The 27,726-nt window shown below is 41.0% G+C and overlaps 1 protein-coding gene across 2 annotated transcripts in view; it reads right to left on the bottom strand.

Annotated features, from left to right (window-relative positions):
- The window catches only part of MDGA1 (MAM domain containing glycosylphosphatidylinositol anchor 1), a 391,494-nt gene that overhangs the window by 329,730 nt on the left and 34,038 nt on the right, over positions 1-27,726 (bottom strand). The window lies entirely within an intron of this gene.

Raw genomic sequence — 27,726 nt, forward strand, 5'->3', positions numbered from 1 at the left:
AAATATAGTCTCCTCCTTTACTGTGTTGATTCCCTTTATGTATTTAAATGTTTCTATCATATCCCCCCTGTCTCGTCTTTCCTCCAAGCTCCATGTTAAGATCCTTTAACCTTTCCTGGTAAGTTTTATCCTGCAATCCATGAACCAGTTTAGAATGGGTCCTTAGAATTCCCCAGACTGAACAAGAAACAACAAAATAACCCCCCAATATCGGCGGGACACCAGTGAGTGGGGTGAAAGAGGGCAGGTCAAGAACACTGACCACACAATCCTACAGAGCCCGGTTTTAATTAATTAAATAAAAAATTGATTTTTAAAAAATGGAAGTAAAAAAATGTAATACAAATAATTAAAGTAATGTAATATCCACCTTTAATGTGAATGCACTTGCAGCAAGTATTCTGGCTTTGCAGATTCTGCAGTGAGTTCTGCCCAGACCAGAAAGCACCGACCTTTTTCAGTCCTCATATTGGTACATTAACCCATGCAGTGCCATCCACAGCGAGTGGACAATCAGTAAGCAAGACCCCATGTGACTGTTCTTGCTGCACAGATGGTTGGGATGTGTGGGTGATAGAGATGGTCCCAGAGAGCCTCATATAAGCAATAATAATATTAATAATTTAAGCATTGACCCATTCTAATTTAATTTTTAACCTTTTTTACCCGTGTTGTCTGATGTTTGTCTTTTTCCTGGAAATAGCAAGAAAACTGAACTGTCTGAATCTGGAAGTTTGGGTTATTATCAACATTTATGATCCCACTGTACTGTTAGTTTCTGGCCAGGTTTGAGGTATTCCACAAATTAAGCAATTCTAAGGCAATTAATGAATAACCCCAGGTATGTCGTGGTGAACTGACAACAAAACTACAGACTTTGTTTAAAACATTCGTGATCTGTAGAATTTCTCCATAAATCGCAAATTGCAACCTGTATGGTACATCTTACATCTTAAATAATAACCTGTGATAATAAATCTGCAATTCTTATAACCCTCAGCCAGTAGACTGCAGGAGAAGGATGATGGTGAGTGGAGTCCCCTAAGGGCTATTTGCCTAATGAATGACTATACAATTCTATGTAAGCTGTCAGTGGGAACCTCTATTCTGAACATTATCGATCTGGCATATCTGACTGTATCGTTTTATCTCACTCAGTGAGTTAATTAGATCAACATTGATAGAGCATAGTCTCTTACAGACGAATAGCAAGCCCACCCACTTTATTGACTTTCTGCACATGTCCATCAATTAAATTCTGGCTATCGCCACGAAAAAACACGTGAGAGCATTGTACTGTTTAGGATATTCAGATTTTATTTTTAGATCAGTTTGAAACTAATAAAAGCAATTAAACCCATGGACATAATTATCAATTCTCCATAATAAGAAAACACTATTAAGGCCATTTGTATTTTTACGCAGGATATCCGTATGTTTCATTTGTACATTTAACATGATGGCGTAGATCCAAATTTAAAAGCCAAAAAAGATGGAAAATAACTTTGGCTTTGAATAGGAACAAAGGGGATTTACTTTTTTTGAAGGGAAACTATAGTCCCAGATAAACAAAGTTGTTTTCCTGGCGCCATAGCTCCATATAGTGCCCCCTTACAGGAACGATAGGTTGAAGAGGACCCTGCTGAAACGAGCTTACATTCTATAGGAGGTGGGGTATAAAACACACTGGGACAGGACGTTGGACGCATAGCAGTGTCAGGCAACCGAAAGTCGCCTAATTACCCAGAAGTCCATCATTACCCAGAAGTCCATCTAGTGGTAATACTAGAGGTGGAGTTACTGTTCCAAAGCAATTATTGCAGTTTATAAAATACTGCAATAATAACCATTGCAGGGTTAAGGGAGCTGGGACACTGCACCCCCCAAGCCCCTCCACGTGTCACATTTCCTCTCAACCCAAGGGGTGTAGCTGGGTCAGACTGTTCTGAGAAATTTTAGGTGACTTTCGAATAATGTAAATTAGACATAGAACAATGTATCTTGTTTACACAGACTGGTTTCTAAACACATTTATTGTATGTTAACCCCCTATGGATTGAGGCAATGCACCTAGGTATTTATATTACCTACATTTAAGGGTTACATTGTATGTGACCCCATATATTGTATATATTGATTTTAAAACGTCAGAAAGGGCTTTCTTTTTATATCCGATATGTATATGTAACAACATTATGGGCCAATAAAATAATAAAAACAGAAAACAAAACAGAAAATAAAAAACATTTTTACACATCCAGTGCAAACCTTAAGATTCACATACCAGTCCTGATTGTTAAATGCCTAATAAGTGTAGGACGTATATATTTTTGGTAAATAATCGCTATACATTGGTTTGCCATATCCACCATGTTTTTTTGTCATCATGTTAATTGGCAGCAAAATGTTGCCCTGTATTAGAGATATTGTAAATGCTGCAGTATTCCTGATTGATTTATCACCTGATTTACAACCTGCAGCACATGACGTCTACATACAGTAGGGCAGCACTTTGTTTGTTGCCAATCAATTTGTATAAATGTGAGCTGGAAAACATGGTGGACACAGCATCCCTAACTATAGGCACCCAGTTACTTATCTACCAAACCCCTTACTCTAAGCTTGCACTAACACCATAAACCTAACCAATTCTTCCCCCCGAACCTTAAAGGGACACTCCAGGCACCCACACCACTTCTGCCCATTGGAGTGGTCTGGGTGCCAACTCCCACTACTCTTAACCTTAAACTGCAATAATTACCTTGCAGTGTTAACTCCACCTCTAGTGGCTGTCTACTAGACAGCCACTAGAGGTCACTTCCTGGTTTCTAGCACAGGAAACCTGTGCTAGAGCATCGCTGGATGTCCTCACGCTGTGTGAGGACCTCCAGCGTCACTCATTTCCCCATAGGAAAACATTGGAATGCATTTTACAATGCTTTCCTATGGGGAGCGCTAATGCGTATTGCCGCGGATGCGCATTAGGTATCCCTGGCCGGTGGGCAGGATCAGTCTCGCCCACCGGCCGACGCAATGCAGAGGAGGAGTGGCGCGGAGGAAGAAGCAGCGACGCGGGACATCGTTTTCACCCCTTCAGCAACCGGGGATTGGGGGGTGGGAGGGAGAGGGGACCTGCAGTGCCAGCACTGGAGTTTCCCTTTAACCCTACACTGTCCCTAAACCTAAAACAGCATTAGCCCTTATATCAACCAAACCCCAGTCCTACCATATCCCTAACCCTAAGGAAACCCTCTGATACAGAGATCTGTAAATGAGTTTCCTATATAAAATAGAGAGTGGTATGTTGCTGACTAGTGGCAGACTAGATGGGCCAAATGGTTCTTATCTGCAGTCACATTCTTTGTTTCTATTTCCCCGTAATACTGCATCATACATGCTTCCTTGCTGGTTACACTGTGATTGGTACGTCCAGCACCAATCACAATGGGCTTGGGGGCAAGTAAGGAGAACCTTTCAGGGTCTGTTCACACCCTGGGCAGCCTGAGTAGCCTGCAGCCTCAAAATAACCTAGAATCCTAAAATGGATTTAAATGGATGTATGCAGTGCTCACTTTGAGCGCTGCATTCAGCCATTGGTCAGTCTGGGGCCACTAAAAATGGTATTAGCTGACAGAGAGGAGACACAGGTGTCTGTTGATACATGTGTTTTCTTGGTGTGAGCAGAGATTTAACCCTGCTCACACAGCATTGCAGCAATGGGCATTGAAATGGTTGTAGCAGCGCTAAATTTGAGTGCTGCATACAGCATAGCTCTCAATTTTGAGCCCAACTGATAGATTGATACCTGGACTCCCTGGTGTGAGCAAGGACCTAACCCTGCTCCTACTTAAACTACAGCACGTTCCATGCTGTCCTAGTATTAAAGCCCACTCTATAGGGCAGCATGGAATGTCCTAATGTAAGGAAGGTATTAAAGACACATTACTGGGAGTATTATTGCTGTGGAGCTCTGTTATACACTCAGACACATTACTGGGAGTATTATTGCTGTGGAGCTCTGTTATACACTCAGACACATTACTGGGAGTATTATTGCTGTGGAGCTCTCAATGCTGGTCACACTCAGAGGGAACAGAAAGCAGAATAAATTCCAACCGTTTCATTATTCATTCCACTGATAGCGAGGGAGTTATTGTTACTTTTTATGATGATGTTATTCTGAATGGTGTGTAAATGTATTTAGTTTATGTGAACTTTGTTCTGTGCATCTGAACCACATTTTCAGGTAATTGACCTATTCTGCATAATCTCTCAGTTTCTGTGTGACAGAATGTCCCATGGGTAGACCCTGTACTTACTCCATCTCATCCCGTATGGCGGGCTCTCCATCTAAACCCCAGCCTACTTACCCCTCAGGAGCCTGGATGTTCAGCGGACTTTACAACTTCATTTGACTTTATTAGTTTAAGATGTTAGTTTTTGGGACAACCTGTAGAGGAAGCTTATTATAAGCTGTATTATATATTATCACCCATTGTCAGTTATATTATAAGCTGTATTATATATTATCACCCATTGTTAGTTATATTATAAGCTGTATTATATATTATCGCCGATTGTCAGTTATATTATAAGCTGTATTATATATTATCACCCATTGTTAGTTATATTATAAGCTGTATTATATATTATCGCCCATTGTTATATTATAAGCTGTATTATATATTATCGCCCATTGTTAGTTATATTATAAGCTGTATTATATATTATCACCCATTGTTAGTTATATTATAAGCTGTGTTATATATTATCGCCCATTGTTATATTATAAGCTGTATTATATGTTATCGCCCATTGTCAGTTATATTATAAGCTGTATTATATATTATCACCCATTGTTAGTTATATTATAAGCTGTGTTATATATTATCGCCCATTGTTATATTATAAGCTGTATTATATATTATTGCCCATTGTCAGTTATATTATAAGCTGTATTATATATTATCGCCCGTTGTTAGTTATATTATAAGCTGTATTATATATTATCGCCCATTGTCAGTTATATTATAAGCTGTATTATATATTATCACCCATTGTTAGTTATATTATAAGCTGTGTTATATATTATCGCCCATTGTTATATTATAAGCTGTATTATATATTATCGCCCATTGTTAGTTATATTATAAGCTGTGTTATATATTATCGCCCATTGTTATATTATAAGCTGTATTATATATTATCGCCCATTGTTATATTATAAGCTGTATTATATATTATCGCCCATTGTTAGTTATATTATAAGCTTTATTATATATTATCGCCCATTGTTAGTTATATTATAAGCTGTATTATATATTATCGCCCGTTGTTAGTTATACAATAAGCTGTATTCTATATTATCGCCCATTGTTAGTTATATTATAAGCTGTATTCTATATTATCGCCCGTTGTTAGGTATATTATATGCTGTATTATACATTATCGCCCGTTGGTAGTAATATTATATGCTGTATTATATGTTATCGCCCATTGCTAGTTATATTATAAGCTGTATTATATGTTATCGCCCATTGTTAGTTATATTATATGCTGTATTGTATGTTATCGCACGTTGTAAGTTATATTATAAGCTGTATTATACATTATCGCCCATTGTTAGTTATATTATATGCTGTATTATATGTTATCGCCCGTTGTTAGTTATATTATAAGCTGTATTATACATTATCGCCCGCTGTTAGTTATATTATATGCTGTATTATATGTTATCGCCCGTTGTTAGTTATATTATAAGCTGTATTATATAGTATCGCCCATTGTTAGTTATATTATATGCTGTATTATATGTTATCGCCCGTTGTTAGTTATATTATAAGCTGTATTATACATTATCGCCCATTGTTAGTTATATTATAAGCTGTATTATATGTTATCGCCCATTGTTAGTTATATTATATGCTGTATTATATGTTATCGCCCGTTGTTAGTTATATTATATGCTGTATTATATGTTATCGCCCATTGTTAGTTATATTATATGCTGTATTATATGTTATCGCCCGTTGTTAGTTATATTATAAGCTGTATTATACATTATCGCCCATTGTTAGTTATATTATAAGCTGTATTATACATTATCGCCCATTGTTAGTTATATTATATGCTGTATTATATGTTATCGCCCATTGTTAGTTATATTATATGCTGTATTATACATTATCGCCCATTGTTAGTTATATTATAAGCTGTATTATACATTATCGCCCATTGTTAGTTATATTATATGCTGTATTATATGTTATCGCCCATTGTTAGTTATATTATATGCTGTATTATACATTATCGCCCATTGTTAGTTATATTATATGCTGTATTATATGTTATCGCCCATTGTTAGTTATATTATAAGCTGTATTATACATTATCGCCCATTGTTAGTTATATTATATGCTGTATTATATGTTATCGCCCGTTGTTAGTTATATTATAAGCTGTATTATATGTTATCGCCCGTTGTTAGTTATATTATAAGCTGTATTATACATTATCGCCCATTGTTAGTTATATTATATGCTGTATTATACATTATCGCCCGTTGTTAGTTATATTATATGCTGTATTATATGTTATCGCCCGTTGTTAGTTATATTATAAGCTGTATTATATGTTATCGCCCATTGTTAGTTATATTATATGCTGTATTATACATTATCGCCCGTTGTTAGTTATATTATATGCAGTATTATACATTATTGCCCATTGTTAGTTATATTATATGCTGTATTATATGTTATCGCCCGTTGTTAGTTATATTATAAGCTGTATTATATGTTATCGCCCATTGTTAGTTATATTATATGCTGTATTATATGTTATCGCCCGTTGTTAGTTATATTATAAGCTGTATTATATGTTATCGCCCATTGTTAGTTATATTATATGCTGTATTATATGTTATCGCCCGTTGTTAGTTATATTATATGCTGTATTATATGTTATCGCCCGTTGTTAGTTATATTATAAGCTGTATTATACATTATCGCCCGCTGTTAGTTATATTATATGCTGTATTATATGTTATCGCCCGTTGTTAGTTATATTATAAGCTGTATTATATAGTATCGCCCATTGTTAGTTATATTATATGCTGTATTATATGTTATCGCCCGTTGTTAGTTATATTATAAGCTGTATTATACATTATCGCCCATTGTTAGTTATATTATAAGCTGTATTATATGTTATCGCCCATTGTTAGTTATATTATATGCTGTATTATATGTTATCGCCCGTTGTTAGTTATATTATATGCTGTATTATATGTTATCGCCCATTGTTAGTTATATTATATGCTGTATTATATGTTATCGCCCGTTGTTAGTTATATTATAAGCTGTATTATACATTATCGCCCATTGTTAGTTATATTATAAGCTGTATTATACATTATCGCCCATTGTTAGTTATATTATATGCTGTATTATATGTTATCGCCCATTGTTAGTTATATTATATGCTGTATTATACATTATCGCCCATTGTTAGTTATATTATATGCTGTATTATATGTTATCGCCCGTTGTTAGTTATATTATATGCTGTATTACATGTTATCGCCCATTGTTAGTTATATTATAAGCTGTATTATACATTATCGCCCATTGTTAGTTATATTATATGCTGTATTATATGTTATCGCCCGTTGTTAGTTATATTATAAGCTGTATTATATGTTATCGCCCGTTGTTAGTTATATTATAAGCTGTATTATATGTTATCGCCCATTGTTAGTTATATTATATGCTGTATTATACATTATCGCCCGTTGTTAGTTATATTATATGCTGTATTATATGTTATCGCCCGTTGTTAGTTATATTATAAGCTGTATTATATGTTATCGCCCATTGTTAGTTATATTATATGCTGTATTATACATTATCGCCCGTTGTTAGTTATATTATATGCTGTATTATACATTATCGCCCGTTGTTAGTTATATTATATGCAGTATTATACATTATTGCCCATTGTTAGTTATATTATATGCTGTATTATATGTTATCGCCCGTTGTTAGTTATATTATAAGCTGTATTATATGTTATCGCCCATTGTTAGTTATATTATATGCTGTATTATATGTTATCGCCCGTTGTTAGTTATATTATAAGCTGTATTATATGTTATCGCCCATTGTTAGTTATATTATATGCTGTATTATACATTATCGCCCGTTGTTAGTTATATTATAAGCTGTATTATACATTATCGCCCATTGTTAGTTATATTATATGCTGTATTATATGTTATCGCCCGTTGTTAGTTATATTATAAGCTGTATTATATGTTATCGCCCATTGTTAGTTATATTATATGCTGTATTATACATTATCGCCCGTTGTTAGTTATATTATATGCAGTATTATACATTATCGCCCATTGTTAGTTATATTATATGCTGTATTATATGTTATCGCCCGTTGTTAGTTATATTATAAGCTGTATTATACATTATCGCCCATTGTTAGTTATATTATAAGCTGTATTATACATTATCGCCCGTTGTTAGTTATATTATATGCTGTATTATACATTATCGCCCATTGTTAGTTATATTATATGCTGTATTATATGTTATCGCCCGTTGTTAGTTATATTATATGCTGTATTATATGTTATCGCCCGTTGTTAGTTATATTATAAGCTGTATTATATGTTATCGCCCGTTGTTAGTTATATTATAAGCTGTATTATATATTATCGCCCATTGCTAGTTATATTATATGCTGTATTATACATTATCGCCCATTGTTAGTTATATTATATGCTGTATTATATGTTATCGCCCGTTGTTAGTTATATTATAAGCTGTATTATATGTTATCGCCCGTTGTTAGTTATATTATAAGCTGTATTATATATTATCGCCCATTGTTAGTTATATTATAAGCTGTATTATATGTTATCGCCCATTGTTAGTTATATTATATGCTGTATTATACATTATCGCCCATTGTTAGTTATATTATAAGCTGTATTATACATTATCGCCCATTGTTAGTTATATTATATGCTGTATTATATGTTATCGCCCGTTGTTAGTTATATTATAAGCTGTATTATATGTTATCGCCCATTGTTAGTTATATTATATGCTGTATTATACATTATCGCCCGTTGTTAGTTATATTATATGCAGTATTATACATTATCGCCCATTGTTAGTTATATTATATGCTGTATTATATGTTATCGCCCGTTGTTAGTTATATTATAAGCTGTATTATACATTATCGCCCATTGTTAGTTATATTATAAGCTGTATTATACATTATCGCCCGTTGTTAGTTATATTATATGCTGTATTATACATTATCGCCCATTGTTAGTTATATTATATGCTGTATTATATGTTATCGCCCGTTGTTAGTTATATTATATGCTGTATTATATGTTATCGCCCATTGTTAGTTATATTATATGCTGTATTATATGTTATCGCCCGTTGTTAGTTATATTATAAGCTGTATTATACATTATCGCCCATTGTTAGTTATATTATAAGCTGTATTATATGTTATCGCCCGTTGTTAGTTATATTATAAGTATGATCTGCTCCCATGCCCCAGGGCTGAATACCCTACTGGGAGCTTTCATTCCGCAGTCGCTCTGACCGAGGTTATTTTGCCCAATAAAGGATCACAGGAGAGGAAGCGTATCTCATTATATTTTGTCCTGTTCCTTCTCCCTATCCCAGTGTAATCTGCTTTCCGTGACATTTTGCCCAGAGTTGCAGGATACTGTTACTGATGAATGTCCTGTGGTGATTTGTATCCTGTTGCCGCTGCTCTGTTACCGTTTCCAAGCCGTGAGATAATATATCCATATGATAATTTAACCTTTGATTCCACTGCTACCCACAATGCAATGCTACACTGAGCAGCAATATTAAACTCTCACAAGAGAAAACAAATTAACAGGGAGAGCAATCTCTGTGAACAGACATACAGTAAAACAGACCTTCTTTAATCTAAACTGCCTTCATAATAAGACTCTGCTTTCTATTCGTGTGGCCTCCCAGAGTAACCTCTACCTCACATACTCTTGCTCTCTCCTATAGGGCAGCACTCTACTCTCTCCTCCAGCTCTGCCTCACTCCCACCTTGTTTGATTGCTATTTCAAGCCCTAATGTGTTTTATACCCCACCTCCTACAGAATGTAAGCTCGTTCTAGCAGGGACCCCTTCAACCTATCGTTCCTGTAAGTTTATTTGTAATTGTCCTATTTATAATTAAATCCCCTCTTATAATATTGTAAAGCGCTACAGAATCTGTTGGCGCTATATAAATGGCAATAATAATAGTCTAAAATATGATTTTTGTTATTCTGAGGGGATGCCGGCCAGTCCAGCAAACATGTGGTTTTACTGACACGCAGAGTAGCAGACGTGAGTTGTTACTGACACGCAGAGGAGCAGATGTGTCTTGTCACTGACACGCAGAGGAGCAGACGTGTCTTGTCACTGACACGCAGAGGAGCAGACGTGTGTTGTCCTTGACACGCAGAGGAGAAGACGTGTGTTGTCCTTGACACGCAGAGGAGTAGACGTGTGTTGTTACTGACACGCAGAGGAGCAGACGTGTGTTGTTACTGACACGCAGAGGAGCAGACGTGTGTTGTTACTGACACGCAGAGGAGCAGACGTGTGTTGTTACTGACACGCACAGTATCAGACGTGTGTTGTTACTGACACGCAGAGGAGCAGACTGTGTTGTTACTGACACGCAGAGGAGAAGACATGTGTTGTCCTTGACACGCAGAGGAGTAGACGTGTGTTGTTACTGACACGCAGAGGAGCAGATGTGTGTTGATACTGACACGCAGAGGAGCAGACGTGTGTTGTTACTGACACGCAGAGGAGCAGACGTGTGTTGTTACTGACACGCAGAGGAGCAGACGTGTGGTGTTACTGACATGTAGAGGAGCAGACGTGTGGTGTTATTGACATGTGGTGGTACAGCTGTATGGTAGTGTAGACAGGAAGTTCTGCAGATGTGTGGCGGTGCAGACTTATAGTTTGGAGACATATAATGGTGCAGACGTCTGGTAGTGCAGACATTAGACATGTGCAATTCGTTTCGGTCTGAATTTAAATTCGGACGAATTTCGTCAATTCGGACATTCGGATACTTCCGAATGTCCGAATTTCGGAAGTGCCGAACCGAATTCCCGAAGTGCCAAATTTCGGAAGGGCCGAAGTGCTTCGGATTTCTGAAAAGTGGCAAAACAGGAGAGGGAGGGAAAATTAAGGGAATGATTACAGAAATCTAACCTTACTCCTAACCCTAGCCCTAAACCCACCCCTAATCCTACCCCTAACCCTACTAGGGGTAGGGTTGGGTTAGGGTTAGGGCTAGGGTTAGGAGTAGTGTTAGGGAACTGCCGAAGTCCTGAATTCACAACTTCTCAAAGTGCTGAACAAAACCAATTTTTTTGCCCATGCACATCCCTAGCAGACGTGTAGTTTGGAGACCTGTAGTAGTGCAGACATGTAGTTTGGAGACATGTCTTGGTGCATGCAGTTGGTTTGTAGCATTGTATGATTCACTTTTAAGTTTATGATTCTGTCTGTTCGGAGCTCTATAAAGCACTGCTCTGTTTGTGACATTCTAGATAGAGTTCTGCAGTGTGCACAGCACTCTGCGTAAAGCACTGCTGTATATATGACATTCTACATAGAGCTCTGCAGTGTACACAGCACTCTGTGTAAAGCACTGCTGCACATATGTAAATGGTAGAATGACGCAATCTATCTACCCCTGGAGAGTACGTCTAGGCTCGCAGGGGTGAATAACGTTAATGGCCTGGGCTAGCAGCATAGAATTTTATATCTGAAGCCCTGATAATATGAATATTATAATCTATACAAAGTTATTATCAAGCTAATTTTGTGCATCACTCAATTAAATTAGACGGTTCTCTCTGGAGAGATATATAATTATATACAGTTACACATAGATCGACAATTATACGTAGATCCCCTGGGTAAATACATTTCCTCTTTCCGTTATTGCAGATCTCGCCCTGTGTTTAATTCAGAGATCTCCACTGTTCCTTAATATAAGCCCAACCACTGATGGCATTTCACAAGCACAGCTACTGTTGGTAATAAACTCTTCATTTGTCATAGGATGCTGTGACAACTGATTGCTGCCCATTTAATCCCAGTGAATTTAATAAAAGACACATTGTTAGCTTGCGTCGCTTGCTCTGCTTTTAGCCTGAGGACGCCCTCTCAGACACGGGAGATGGATCGTCTCACGTGTGTCATTTCATGGGTTAATAAGCAGCGCTGGGCTTAATAATTCAGCAGTACAGCGGGTTTTCTTCCAGTTGGAAAAGCTAGATACAAAATACATGGAGAACAAACTCCACATCCGAGTGAGACAAATTAGATTCTTTATGGAGAAGAAATACAATCCCATCTCTCCCTTTCACTCGCGTGCGCTGCCGAACACGAAATCTATGGAGGGAGAGAGGAGAAGTGAGGTTTATGTCTCAGCAGAATATGTGAATAGTATCGTACGGAATACGCAATACACGACTTGATAACACACACCTCTGCCAACACAGCCTGAATTTCCTGATTTCCTGCTTGTGAACACGTTGACCCATTTTTAATGCATTCTGGATAAAACGTTTTGACAATGGTAAAAAATATAAGATATATGCACCTCTAAAACTCCGATATAGCTCTCGTATAATGTTCTCAGCCAATCCTGGTACTGCTATTAGAAACAGCCGCACACATAATATACCATAAGCCTTTTCATACTAAGTATTATAAGTCTGAATTTACTTCCAGTTCCCCGCAGTTCTCACTTTAGTGATAACTCTGACTGTGGTCTGTTTGGAGAGAGCGGTGAAAATGTGCCAGTGTCCATTTTGGTCGGTTGGCTATTCAGCTACATTTGCGCTCGTGAATTTGAACGTTAACTTGATCGCTCATAACAAAGTGAACCACTACCAAACAGAACACGCAAACCGGTATCACCACCAAATCTATAAACAGAACACACACACACCGACATAACCAACATAGCAGGTATCACCACCAAATCTATAAACAGAACTCGAACACCGACATAACTGGTATCACCACCAAACCTAAAAACAGAACACGCACACTGACATAACTGGTATCACCACCTGTGGCGGAAGCAACCTCGCCACTGTGCACTGGAGAAGCCTGGTTGCTCGCCTGCTCCCTTTAGACTATGGCCCGGCAGTTAAAACCTTTTATTTTCCCTGCTGAAAGGCTTATTCGTGCCTTTCTGCCGGGGTGTTCGGTAGATTCAATCTACCGAACAAAGTACCGATCGATGGACCACCTGGGAACTGGAGTGTGCCGTCAATTGACCGCCCAGAAGCTGCGGTTAACCGCAGCTTAATTGATGAACGCTGGGTGGACTTTGTCCAAACTATGGACCTGAAAACGGACACTTATTTGCATGAACACTGCGGAGCCGCCAGCCTCCTTACCTCTGCATTCGGTAGTGGAACCGACTGACTGTTCATTCAGTAGTTTAACCGTATGAACAGCATCATCCCAGATAGCCATGCCATGGAGCCTATTTGTGTAACGAAAGACTATGGGAAAGACTTTGGCTCCATGGCGATTGAACTGTATGTATGTGATGTGAGCGCCATTCGGTAATAATGTGCGCTCAGATCTAAGCTATCTGGGGATATGTAGAATGTGTATGTTTTATGTAATAAATGTAACTGTATGCCATTTATGTCTTTTTACTGAAAATGTGTGTAATGGAGTTTTGCCTCTGTCCTTGGAGATAATTGGATTACTTCCCTAATTATCTCCAGGGCAGAGGGGAGGGATTGTGTAAGTCTGTGATTGGTCCTTTTACCCTTTGTGTCCCAGTCTTCCATCTGGTCCCCTAGGGGAGTGTCCACCAGGTGGGAGGCCTGCATAAAAGCCGGGCAGTTAGCCCCAGTAAACCAGATTCTGCTTGACCCTCAAAACGAAGTGTCGTCTCGTTATTGGGGGATTTGGATTGTATGCCGACTGCCAGGAGTGTAAACTGTTCGTATGGTTTTTCCTGTTTGGCTGTTTCCAGTATTCGTGTTTCCTGTTCGGGAGTTTCAGTATTCATGTGCAGTTCGGGAGATTGGTGCTTACAGTAGCTGCCTGTGTATCTGGAAAGGGGAATATCGCCTAAACGGTTTTAAGCCTCTTGTGTGCAAAACGGTCTGTTACACCACCAAATATATAAACAAAACACGCACACCGACATAACTGCTATCACCACCAAACCTATACACAGAACACGCACACCGCCATAACTGCTATCACCACCAAATCTATAAACAGAACACGCACACCGACATAACTGGTATCACCACCAAATCTATAAACAGAACACGCATACCGACATAACCGACATAACTGGTATCACCACCAAATCTATAAACAGAACACGCACACTGACTTAAGCGACATAACTGGTATCACCACCAAATCTATAAACAGAACTCGAACACCGACATAACTGCTATCACCACCAAACTTATACACAGAACACGCATACCGACATAACCGGCATAACTGGTATAACCACCAAATCTATAAACAGAACTCTAACACCGAAATAACCGGTATCACCACCAAATCTATAAACAGAACACGCATACCGACATAACCGGTATCATCACCAAACCTAAAAACAGAACACGCACACCGAAATAACCAGTATCACCACCAAATCTATAAACAGAACACGCATACCGACATAACCGACATAACTGGTATCACCACCAAATCTATAAACAGAACACGCACACCGACAGAACTGCTATCACCACCAAAGTTATACACAGAACACGCATACCGACATAACTGCTATCACCACCAAACCTATTAACAGAACTGCTCTCACCACCAAACCTATACACAGAACACGCACACCGACATAACCGACATAACTGGTATCACCACCAAATCTATAAACAGAACACGCATACCGACATAACCGACATAACTGGTATCACCACCAAATCTATAAACAGAACTCGAACACCGACATAACTGCTATCACCACCAAACTTATACACAGAACACGCATACCGACATAACCGGCATAACTGGTATAACCACCAAATCTATAAACAGAACACGCATACCGACATAACCGGTATCATCACCAAACCTAAAAACAGAACACGCACACCGAAATAACCAGTATCACCACCAAATCTATAAACAGAACACGCATACCGACATAACCGACATAACTGGTATCACCACCAAATCTATAAACAGAACACGCACACCGACAGAACTGCTATCACCACCAAACTTATACACAGAACACGCATACCGACATAACTGCTATCACCACCAAACCTATAAACAGAACACGCATACCGACATAACTGCTATCACCACCAAACCTATTAACAGAACTGCTCTCACCACCAAACCTATACACAGAACACGCACACCGACATAACCGACATAACTGGTATCACCACCAAATCTATAAACAGAACTCGAACACCAACATAACTGCTATCACCACCAAACCTATAAACAGAACACGCATACCGACATAACTGCTATCACCACCAAACCTATACACAGAACACGCACACCGACATAACTGGTATCACCACCAAATCTATAAACAGAACACGCACACCGACAGAACTGCTATCACCACCAAACCTATACACAGAACACGCACACCGTCATAACTGCCATCACCACCAAACCTATACACAGAACATGCACACCACCAAACCTATACACAGAACACACATACCGCCATAACTGCTATCACCACCAAACTTATACACAGAACACGCACACCGACATAACTGGTATCACCACCAAATCTATAAACAGAACACGCACACCGACAGAACTGCTATCACCACCAAACCTATACACAGAACACGCACACCAACATAACTGCTATCACCACCAAACCTATACACAGAACACGCACACCGACATAACTGCTATCACCACCAAACCTATACACAGAACACACACACACACCGACATAACCAACATAACTGGTATCACCACCATAACTGGTATCAGTTATAACTGGTATCACCACCAAATCTATAAACTGAACTCGAACACCGACATACCTGGTATAACCACCAAACCTATACACAGAACACACACACCAACATAAATGGTAACACCTTGCAACCCCAGATGAGATATATATATATATATAGTGTGTGTGCTTCTATATTCCTCAATCATCTGGGGTGGCAAGACATAGCCTTAGATATTATTGGTATATTTATTTTTCTAATTCAAAATATTGGTTCTTTCAGAGTAAATTAATTATACAGTAAGCATACCCACATGCAGACACAGACAAACTGACACAAGCTCATTGATGCACAGGTTCACATACACTCTCATTGATATATATACGCTCACTGACATAAAAACACAAGCTCACTGATGCACACAAATAGGCTCACTGACAGACAATCTCACTGACACACCCCGACAAGCTTATTGGTAAACAAACAGATTTAGTACAGAAAAACTCTGACATGCACAAGCTTGCTACAGACAAGCTCACTGTCACACCCACATGCTTACTACAGACAAGCACACTGGCACACAAGCTCACTCAGGAGCAGATACACACACACATACAAGCTCACTTACTAGCAGGCGCACACACACAAGTTCACTCACTAGCGGCTACACACACACAAGCTCACTCACTAGCAAGTTATAACAACTGGGGATGGCCCCCCAGACTATCCAGTATACTGTATTCCTAACTACTGGGGATGGCCCCCAAGACTCTCAAATATACTGTGCCCCTAACTCCTGGCAATGTCCCCATAGGCTCTCCAATATACTGTTGTACCTCCTAACAACTTGGGATGTCCCCCCAGACTGTCCAGTATACTGTAACACCTAACACATGGGGATAGCCCCTAGACTACCCAGTATACTGTACCCCCTAACTCCTGGGGATGGTCCCCTAGACTTAACTATATACTGCACCCCATAACTTTGGGGATGTCCCACTATAATCACCAATATACTGTACACAAGTTCACTCACTAGCAGCCACACACACACACACACGCTCACTCACTAGTAGGCACACACACACACAAGCTCACTCACTAGCAGGCACACACACACAAACAAACTCACTAACTAGCAGGCACACACACACAAACAAGCTCACTAACTAGCAGGCGCACACACAGCCATTGCTGAAGCTTACCTGGCACTGGTAAGTAAGTTGCCATTTTGTGTCCCTTGTTTCCAGCGAGGTCAGCAATGTGTGCGGGGCAGAGCTTGTGTGCGGGAGGTGGGGCTTCCATTCAGAGGCGGGGCTTGCATGCGGGGGCGGAGCATGCAGCCGGAATTAAGGTAAATAGAGCAGAGAGACTGACAGGTCTCCCACCAGCAGCCTAATTGGGGCTGCACCAGGCCACAAATCCCTCTTTACTCCCTTCGGACTGACACAGGCTGGTACAGTCGGAGGGGATAATCATTTAAATGAAATTAGCCTCATGATTTGGGCTGTCAGCCCAGCCCCAGGTGCCGCGTCCCACCAGGAAATTTCCCAGTATCCCGGTGGGACAGTCCGGCCCTGGAACACGCACACCAACATAACTGGTAACACCACCAAATCTATACACAGAACACGCACACCGCCATAACTGGTATCACCACCAAATCTATCCAAAGAACATGCACACTGCCATAACTGGTTACCCCCAAACCTATACACAGAACACGCACATCGCCATAACTGGTTACCCCCAAACCTATACACAGAACACGCACATCGCCATAACTGGTTACCCCCAAACCTATACACAGAACACGCACATCGCCATAACTGGTTACCCCCAAACCTATACACAGCACACACACCGACATAACTGGTAACACCACCAACCCTTCCTACAGAACATACACCACTGCCATAACTCATAATATCACCAAACTGATCCACAGGACCATATTAAACAATCACTAGATTGCATTAAGATCTTGATCTAATCATTGTTCAATTCCTTGCTGCTCTTATTATTGACCCAGAAAGGGAAGTCAGGCAACTGGGACTTTGCGGGAATTGACCATTATGACTAATAGTTATTGCAGTTGGGGCACTATTTACTGAGCTATCTCAGAACGAGCAGCCTTACGCTGTATGAGTGTAACTTTTTACTGGAAAATATTCTCCCCAAAAGGACTGTGAATCAACATTCCAAGGGGCACAGTGAGCACTCACTTCTTCTCAATGGCTAGATAGATACACAGACGGACAGTTTCATGTTATTTTCCCACCTCAAAGATGGCTGCCGATATCTGACTGCATTGTAGCTGCACCGTCCCAGTGTTCATTATTAGCACAAATAGAAGGCAGAGAGTGTTTGTGGGTTTTCGTGTCTGCCGATGCTCCTAAGAAGGCCCTGTGAATTTTATTGCATGCAGTTCAATGTCCATTACTCCTCCGACTAACAGCCGGTCAATATCCGCAAGCCCTGGGGAGCTCTGTGATGCATTGTTTGTAAGTGTTGCAGATTACATTATTCAGTGGACAAGCGATCCACAAACTGCATAATTTTATTACCTGCCAGCAATGATGACTATAAAGTGTCAGGTGTGACCTAAGGGGAATATCTCTGTATGCTAAAACAGCCGTGTTACAATTTAATGCACTCAGCGGTTAACCCGTATCAGTACTCGTAGCATGAGAGCCACATTACAAAGTACTGCCCAGCAGGGTTTTTAGCTCAGTTTTACTAATCACTTGTTTACTCAACAGACACTAGACACACCATGGCTGCTATCAGTTTACACAGAGCATACTTTACTGTTTACTAAATGGCAGAATCATGCATGAAGGAGTAAGAGCTCAGTCCACATCATGGCAGTCACACAAAACCAGCACAAGAACCAGGAAGTGCATCTTCCTGCTTCCTGATCGACAGCTCTAAGGGGCTGGCTTACATTTGTGAGATTTGTGCAAATCTTCAAGCATAATCATTCAAAGTTGTGATTGTGCTTAGAGTGAACCTTAAAAATAAAAAAAATTATATGGAGGGAAAGACTGACTGTAGCGGACTGGACCCTGCACCAGAGTCTGCCCCAGTTTCCTGGAGGGGACTGCCTGCTTGCCTCCTGCCCTGTGATTATGGTCCCTGGGAGATATGGCCCTTCAAGTACAATATTTGGGCATAATGGATTATGTATGACCTTACTGGCCCTTTAAGAACCATCTGGGGACATACCGTGGAGTTACTGGGTGGCCACCATTTCATGTATCAGAGGCACATGGTGAGAACAATGGATGAAGCACATGGTGAGAACAATGGATGGCGGCCATTTTAACTCACAGACACTGTTGTGACTTTTCTACACGGTGCCATCTCGCCGGTATTTGGTGCACAAAGACATCGTTCAGTAGTTTTAAACTATACAACCGGGGACACATTATACAGTAATTATTTTTTATATAGCCTGTATATGTTCTGCAGAATCTCCATTAAACTGTATCTTCCAAACTACTGAATGGATCTGGGTGAATTTTGGATATGTGGTTCACCCAGATCCCCTGAGGATATACTTTATATGGGGTTATTGCATGTTTTGGGGTCCCTGTGATATTTTTTATAAAACTGTATTCCTCTGCCTGTGATAATGAGATTACCCATTGTGTTCAGTAATCCTATTACAGGCAGAGGGGAGGATTTTGTGTGGGAGTGTCTGTGTGTATTGTACAGATTGATTGGTTGTTTTGTCCCTCCCTGTGGGCGGTCCTGTATTCTCAACAACTGTAATAAAAACCAGGCTGGGAGTGACAGCCTCAGTTCCTGCTTAACCCTCAAAGTGAAGTGTCGTCTCATTATTGGGGGAGGATTTATTGTATGCTGTTCCAGTTTGACTGCTAGGAGTGTAAACCTACTAGCATGGTTTTTCCTATTCGGCTGTATACAACATTCATATGCTCCTACGGTTCGGTGGTTTTGGTGTCTGCTGCAGTGCTTGGAGTCCTCAGGAAGTGCTAGGAGCATCCTTCCACGGAGGTACCCAGTCGGGGTGCCAGGTGATCCGTTACACTGACACTTTATGGTTAACTGCCCATCTAATTAATTTGTTGTTAATAAATCAAGCCTTTTCTAAACGATTTTGACAAAGATTTCAAGTACATTTCAGAGTTTGTCAATTCACATCGATATGCCTCTCATTTGTAGATAGTAACCTTTCTCTGAAAGTAAAAGAAAGTTATTTTTAAATCTCACATTTGTAAGAAAAAAAAATCAATTGTTGAAGAGTAACTTTTGTCAGAAACTGCGGCACAGCATATAATTAGAAGTGATTTCAGACTAGGAGAACAGGAATCGGACATGCTCTGGGTAACATTATCTTTGGAACACTTTATTTTATTTGCTTTTACTTCCTACAGTAAAATAAAAATAAGCTCTCCAAATTGCTATTTATTTAAAAAAAAAAAAAACATCAGTCCAATAATATATATTCACTAATGATTTACAGAGAGCTCGGGGCTCATTGTCTTTGGAGAACTGTGAGGTTCACTCTATAGAGATCTGCAGGGTTCAGTATTCAGTCTATGGAGAGCTGCAGGGTTCAGTATTCAGTCTATGGAGAGCTGCAGGGCTCAGTATTCAGTCTATGGAGAGCTGCAGGGTTCAGTATTCAGTCTATGGAGAGCTGCAGGGTTCAGTATTCAGTCTATGGAGAGCTGCAGGGTTCAGGATTCAGTCTATGGAGAGCTGCAGGGTTCAGTGCTCAGTCTATGGAGAGCTGCAGGGTTCAGTATTCAGTCTATGGAGAGCTGCAGGGTTCAGTGTTCAGTCTATGGAGAGCTGCAGGGTTCAGTGTTCAGTCTATGGAGAGCTGCAGGGTTCAGTGTTCAGTCTATGGAGAGCTGCTGGGTTCAGTGCTCAGTCTATGGAGAGCTGCAGGGTTCAGTGCTCAGTCTATGGAGAGCTGCAGGGTTCAGTGCTCAGTCTATGGAGAGCTGCAGGGTTCAGTGCTCAGTCTATGGAGAGCTGCAGGGTTCAGTGCTCAGTCTATGGAGAGCTGCAGGGTTCAGTGCTCAGTCTATGGAGAGCTGCAGGGTTCAGTGATCAGTCTATGGAGAGCTGCAGGGTTCAGTGATCAGTCTATGGAGAGCTGCAGGGTTCAGTGCTCAGTCTATGGGGAGCTGCAGGGTTCAGTGCTCAGTCTATGGAGAGCTGCAGGGTTCAGTATTCAGTCTATGGAGAGCTGCAGGGTTCAGTGCTCAGTCTATGGAGAGCTGCAGGGTTCAGTGCTCAGTCTATGGAGAGCTGCAGGGTTCAGTGCTAGTCTATGGAGAGCTGCAGGGTTCAGTGCTCAGTCTATGGAGAGCTGCAGGGTTCAGTGCTCAGTCTATGGAGATCTGCTGGGTTCAGTGCTCAGTCTATGGAGAGCTGCTGGGTTCAGTGCTCAGTCTATGGAGAGCTGCAGGGCTCAGTGTTCAGTCTATGGAGAGCTGCAGGGCTCAGTGTTCAGTCTATGGGGAGCTGCAGGGTTCAGTATTCAGTCTATGGAGAGCTGCAGGGTTCAGTGTTCACTCTATGGAGAGCTGCAGGGTTCAGTGTTTACTCTATGGAGAGCTGCAGGGTTCAGTATTCAGTCTATGGAGAGCTGCAGGGTTCAGTGTTCAGTCTATGGAGAGCTGCAGGGTTCAGTGTTCAGTCTATGGAGAGCTGCAGGGTTCAGTGTTCAGTCTATGGAGAGCTGCAGGGTTCAGTATTCAGTCTATGGAGAGCTGCAGGGTTCAATCTATGGATAGCTGCTGGGTTCAGTGTTCAGTCTATGGAGAGCTGCAGGGTTCAGTGCTCAGACTATGGAGAGCTGCTGGGTTCAGTGCTCAGTCGATGAAGAGCTGCAGGGTTCAGCATTAAGTCTATAGAATATATATCGTTATCTCTTTGAATGTTATCTCAGAAACATAAATCCATTCAAAGTGTCAAATCTAAATTTCTGGGACATTTTAACACACACATGTATATACAGGGTGGGCTAAAATGCAGAGTAGGATTAGGATTTGACAGGTAAATAACTTACTTGTTAATAGTAAACTTTTTGTTGCAGGTTCATATTATGAGTATTGAGAAACTCCCCATGGGTAATTTTACGAATGAACAACAAATTAACCCGAGAAAACAAGGAATTCATGCATCAACTCATCATGTCTGAGGAAGCTCATTTTCATTTAAATGGCCAATAAGCAAAACTAATTTCTGGGGTACAGAAAATCCACGGACAATTCATCAGCGCCAAATGCACCCTACCCAATGCACTGTCTGGTCCGGGGTGACCTCGCAGAAAAAGCCCAACTTTGCTCATTCAAAAGATATAATCGTAGGTATCTAGTCAAAGAAATCTCCATACGTTAAGCATTCATTTCATGTAATGTCACTGAAATTGGTTCATTAAGAAAAAAAGGTACTGACTCCTCAAGCCAAGTTCTGAATTTTGGGACGCCTTGTATATAAATGGATTTTAAATATTTTAGAATTAGATGTGTTCCTTTACTAGAATAGGCTACTGAGCCCTCTTAAAGACCAACAAACAGAAAACCAACATTGCAAAATAAAATCCAGTGCTTTGCATGTGGATAATGGACATAAATTAGATTCCATATGGCACCTGAAGACCCTAATTGCCATATGTCTGACATCCCTAGTAACATGGCTATGTGCCTAAAAGATAATGTGCTTTTGGTAATAATTAAGATAAAGTTATTTTGGTGCTAAGAATGTTCCTTCCTGGACACATTACTGGGAGTATTATTGCTGCGGAGCTCTGTTATACACTCAGACACATTACTGGGAGTATTATTGCTGTGGGGCTCTGTTATACACTCAGACACATTACTGGGAGTATTATTACTGTGGAGCTCTGTTATACACTCAGACACATTACTGAGATTATTATTGCTGTGAAGCTCTGTTATACACTCAGACACATTACTGGGAGTATTATTGCTGTGGGGCTCTGTTATACACTCAGACACATTACTGGGAGTATTATTGCTGTGGGGCTCTGTTATACACTCAGACACATTACTGGGAGTATTATTGCTGTGGGGCTCTGTTATACACTCAGACACATTACTGGGAGTATTATTACTGTGGGGCTCTGTTATACACTCAGACACATTACTGGGAGTATTATTGCTGCGGAGCTCTGTGAGACACTCAGACACATTACTGGGAGTATTATTGCTGTGGGGCTCTGTTATACACTCAGACACATTACTGGGAGTATTATTGCTGTGGGGCTCTGTTATACACTCAGACACATTACTGGGAGTATTATTGCTGCGGAGCTCTGTTATACACTCAGACACATTACTGGGAGTATTATTGCTGTGGAGCTCTGTTATACACTCAGACACATTACTGGGAGTATTATTGCTGCGGAGCTCTGTTATACACTCAGACACATTACTGGGAGTATTATTGCTGCGGAGCTCTGTTATACACTCAGACACATTACTGGGAGTATTATTGCTGTGGAGCTCTGTTATACACTCAGACACATTACTGGGAGTATTATTGCTGCGGAGCTCTGTTATACACTCAGACACATTACTGGGAGTATTATTGCTGCGGAGCTCTGTTATACACTCAGACACATTACTGGGAGTATTATTGCTGCGGAGCTCTGTTATACACTCAGACACATTACTGGGAGTATTATTGCTGCGGAGCTCTGTTATACACTCAGACACATTACTGGGAGTATTATTGCTGTGGAGCTCTGTTATACACTCAGACACATTACTGGGAGTATTATTGCTGCGGAGCTCTGTTATACACTCAGACACATTACTGGGAGTATTATTGCTGCGGAGCTCTGTTATACACTCAGACACATTACTGGGAGTATTATTGCTGCGGAGCTCTGTTATACACTCAGACACATTACTGGGAGTATTATTGCTGTGGAGCTCTGTTATACACTCAGACACATTACTGGGAGTATTATTGCTGTGGAGCTCTGTTATACACTCAGACACATTACTGGGAGTATTATTGCTGTGGAGCTCTGTTATACACTCAGTCACATTACTGGGAGTATTATTGCTGTGGAGCTCTGTTATACACTCAGACACATTACTGGGAGTATAAATAGCTGTGGAGCTCGGTTATACATTTAGACACATTACTGGGAGTATTGTTACTGTGGAGCTCTGTTATACACTCAGACACATTACTGGGAGTATTATTGCTACGGAGCTCTGTTATACACTCAGACACATTGCTGGGAGTATTATTGCTGTGGAGCTCTTTTATACACTCAGACACATTGCTGGGAGTATTATTGCCGTGGAGCTCTGTTATACACTCAGACACATTACTGGGAGTATTATTGCTGTGGAGCTCTGTTATACACTCAGACACATTACTGGGAGTATTATTGCTGCGGAGCTCTGTTATACACTCAGACACATTACTGGGAGTATTATTGCTGCGGAGCTCTGTTATACACTCAGACACATTACTGGGAGTATTATTGCTGCGGAGCTCTGTTATACACTCAGACACATTACTGGGAGTATTATTGCTGCGTAGCTCTGTTATACACTCAGACACATTACTGGGAGTATTATTGCTGTGGAGCTCTGTTATACACTCAGACACATTACTGGGAGTATTATTGCTGCGGAGCTCTGTTATACACTCAGACACATTACTGGGAGTATTATTGCTGCGGAGCTCTGTTATACACTCAGACACATTACTGGGAGTATTATTGCTGCGGAGCTCTGTTATACACTCAGACACATTACTGGGAGTATTATTGCTGTGGAGCTCTGTTATACACTCAGACACATTACTGGGAGTATTATTGCTACGGAGCTCTGTTATACACTCAGACACATTACTGGGAGTATTATAGCTGTGGAGCTCGGTTATACATTTAGACACATTACTTGGAGTATTGTTACTGTGGAGCTCTGTTATACACTCAGACACATTACTGGGAGTATTATTGCTATGGAGCTCTGTTATACACTCAGACACATTACTGGGAGTATTATTGCTACGGAGCTCTGTTATACACTCAGACACATTGCTGGGAGTATTATTGCTGTGGAGCTCTTTTATACACTCAGACACATTGCTGGGAGTATTATTGCCGTGGAGCTCTGTTATACACTCAGACACATTACTGGGAGTATTATTGCCGTGGAGCTCTGTTATACACTCAGACACATTACTGGGAGTATTATTGCTGTGGAGCTCGGTTATACACTCAGACACATTACTGGGAGTATTATTACTGTGGAGCTCTGTTATACACTCACACACATTACTGGGAGTATTATTACTGTGGAGCTCTGTTATACACCCAGACACATTACTGGGAGTATTATTGCTGTGGAGCTCGGTTATACACTCAGACACATTACTGGGAGTATTATTACTGTGGAGCTCTGTTTTACACTCAGGCACACCAACAATATGGAGCTCCGAGAAAAGAGGGACATTAGGATAGAAAAGAGGGACCTAGGGATTTGTCCCCAAAATAGGGTCTGTCTCATCAACACAGGAATACTAAGATGGTAATCACTCTACAAAACAATAAGAAATGATACAATAATTGACACTGCGTTAAGCTGCTATCCAGTGCAGTGATATTTTAGCTTTATTTAGCTAATCCTGGGAGAATGCAGCTCACCAGGTATTGTGTATATATATTTGGTTAATATTTGGGAGGACATTTGAGAAAGAAGTCCAGATCTGGAATCCCGTCTACGTTTTAGACTTTCTCACTTGAGTGCTGTAGAGGAATCTGTACTCTCACAACCTTTAAAATTAAACCCTAAACTCTAGCCTAGAAATGAACAGAAATATATAACAAATCATGGTTCTAGCCTGACGGCTGTCCTATAAATAATGTTGCAGGTGTAATATGAAGGATTTATGCTCCTGTCCATGTGAAGCTACCATTAATCGTAATGCACTATGGCGTTAACACAAGAGTATAAATCTGAATATCAGCAATTTGACACGAATGAGCTCATCCTATTGGATGACCCCAAAATTCACCACCATCTCTGTTTATTACAGCTGGATTCCGCTCCAATATTTTGCTAATTCAAATCATTTAGAAAATGTATGTAAACCATTAAATTGCCAAACTAAATAGCTCCATCTCCTGGCCCCATAATTAACCTTCCAGATATCTAGTGGCCCCCAATAAACGTAGTTCCATAGCGGTCGCGGCTAAGTACCGCTGGGACTATTCATGGGTTTGGTTAATGCGAACGGCCGCCAGAGAGCCAACATTCGGTTCTATTCGCATGAAGGGAAAGTGCCGAACCAAGGGCACCCAGGGAAAGCGATTAGTGGCAGCTGGACAGGGTAACTCCCAAACGGTGTCCCAGACCTCATAGTCGGTGGGCAGGAGGCCGGCTTCTACACTCCTCCAGGAGTCCGTGGCAAACGTAGTGGGAAGGAGTGTTTGTCACACTATTAATACTAGAATATTGAGTTGTATAATGCCTTCCTATGGGGAACTCCAAATGCGAGCGTGGCCGTTGCCGTGCATGCGCATTAGGTCTCCCCCGCCGGCTGAAGATGGGGGAGAAGCAGAGCTGGTCCCGAGCTAGTGAAGGGGGAGGTGGGATCTATTTATTTTCCTAGCACTATAGTTTCCCTTTAGTTGACTTTGAAGCCAACTAATCACAATGCTCTGACTGGCTTTATGCAAGACTACCCAGTGATGTCTATATACAGGGCCGGCATGTCCTATAGGCAACTTAGGCAGTCGCCTAGGGTGCACTGGCCTTGGGGGCGCAAGTGTTTAGCGATCCGGCACGGGGGAAGCACACAATGCTGGGGGGGGGGCAGGAGAGACCACTAAGGGACATTGGTGGGGGGGGCAAGAGAGACCACTAAGGGACTTTGAGGGGGTGGCATGAGAGAACACTAAGGGTTATTGGGGGGGGGGGACAGGAGAGACCACTAAGGGACTTTGGGGGGGGCAGGTGAGACCACTAAAGGGCACCTGGAGAGAGGAGAGTCCACTAAGACACACTGGGGGAGAGGAGGAAAGACCACTAAAGGACACTGGGGGGCCGGAAAGATGGGGGTGGGGGGAGAGACCACTAAGGGAAAGATAGGAGAGAGCAATATAGAAAGGGGTATTTCACTAAGGGACAGGAGGGCAGGGAAGATCCCTAAGGGACAGGGAAGAGCACTAAGGGACAGGAGGGGATGGGAGAGCACGAAGGAATGGGATAGGAGAGCACTAAGAGATGGTAGGGAATGGGAGAGCTCTAAGGGATGGGAGAAGATGGGAGAACACTAAGGGAAAGAAGAGGATGGGAGAGCACTAAGAGATAGGAAAGGATGGGAGAGCACTAAGGGACAGGAGAGGATGGGAGAGCACTAAGGGACAGGAGAGTGTAACGGAGCTCCCGTACTCCGACCGAGTACCCTCCGTTGATGGACGCTTCATAGCTTCAGCCGAGGACCACAAGTACCGCACCGGACACCACAACCACTGCAGACTCCGCAACCACTGTAGCTTGACTGGAGTCTTGCCATCTTCCTTCCACCCTTGATGAGCTTCTTTCCTCCAGGACCATGTGGGAAAGACCTCTTCCTTCCACCCTGTATGAACCTCCAGAATCCATGACTGTGTGAGGAAGACCTCTCCTCC

The sequence above is a fragment of the Pelobates fuscus genome, chromosome 2, assembly GCF_036172605.1.
Source record: "Pelobates fuscus isolate aPelFus1 chromosome 2, aPelFus1.pri, whole genome shotgun sequence".
NCBI lineage: Eukaryota > Metazoa > Chordata > Amphibia > Anura > Pelobatidae > Pelobates > Pelobates fuscus.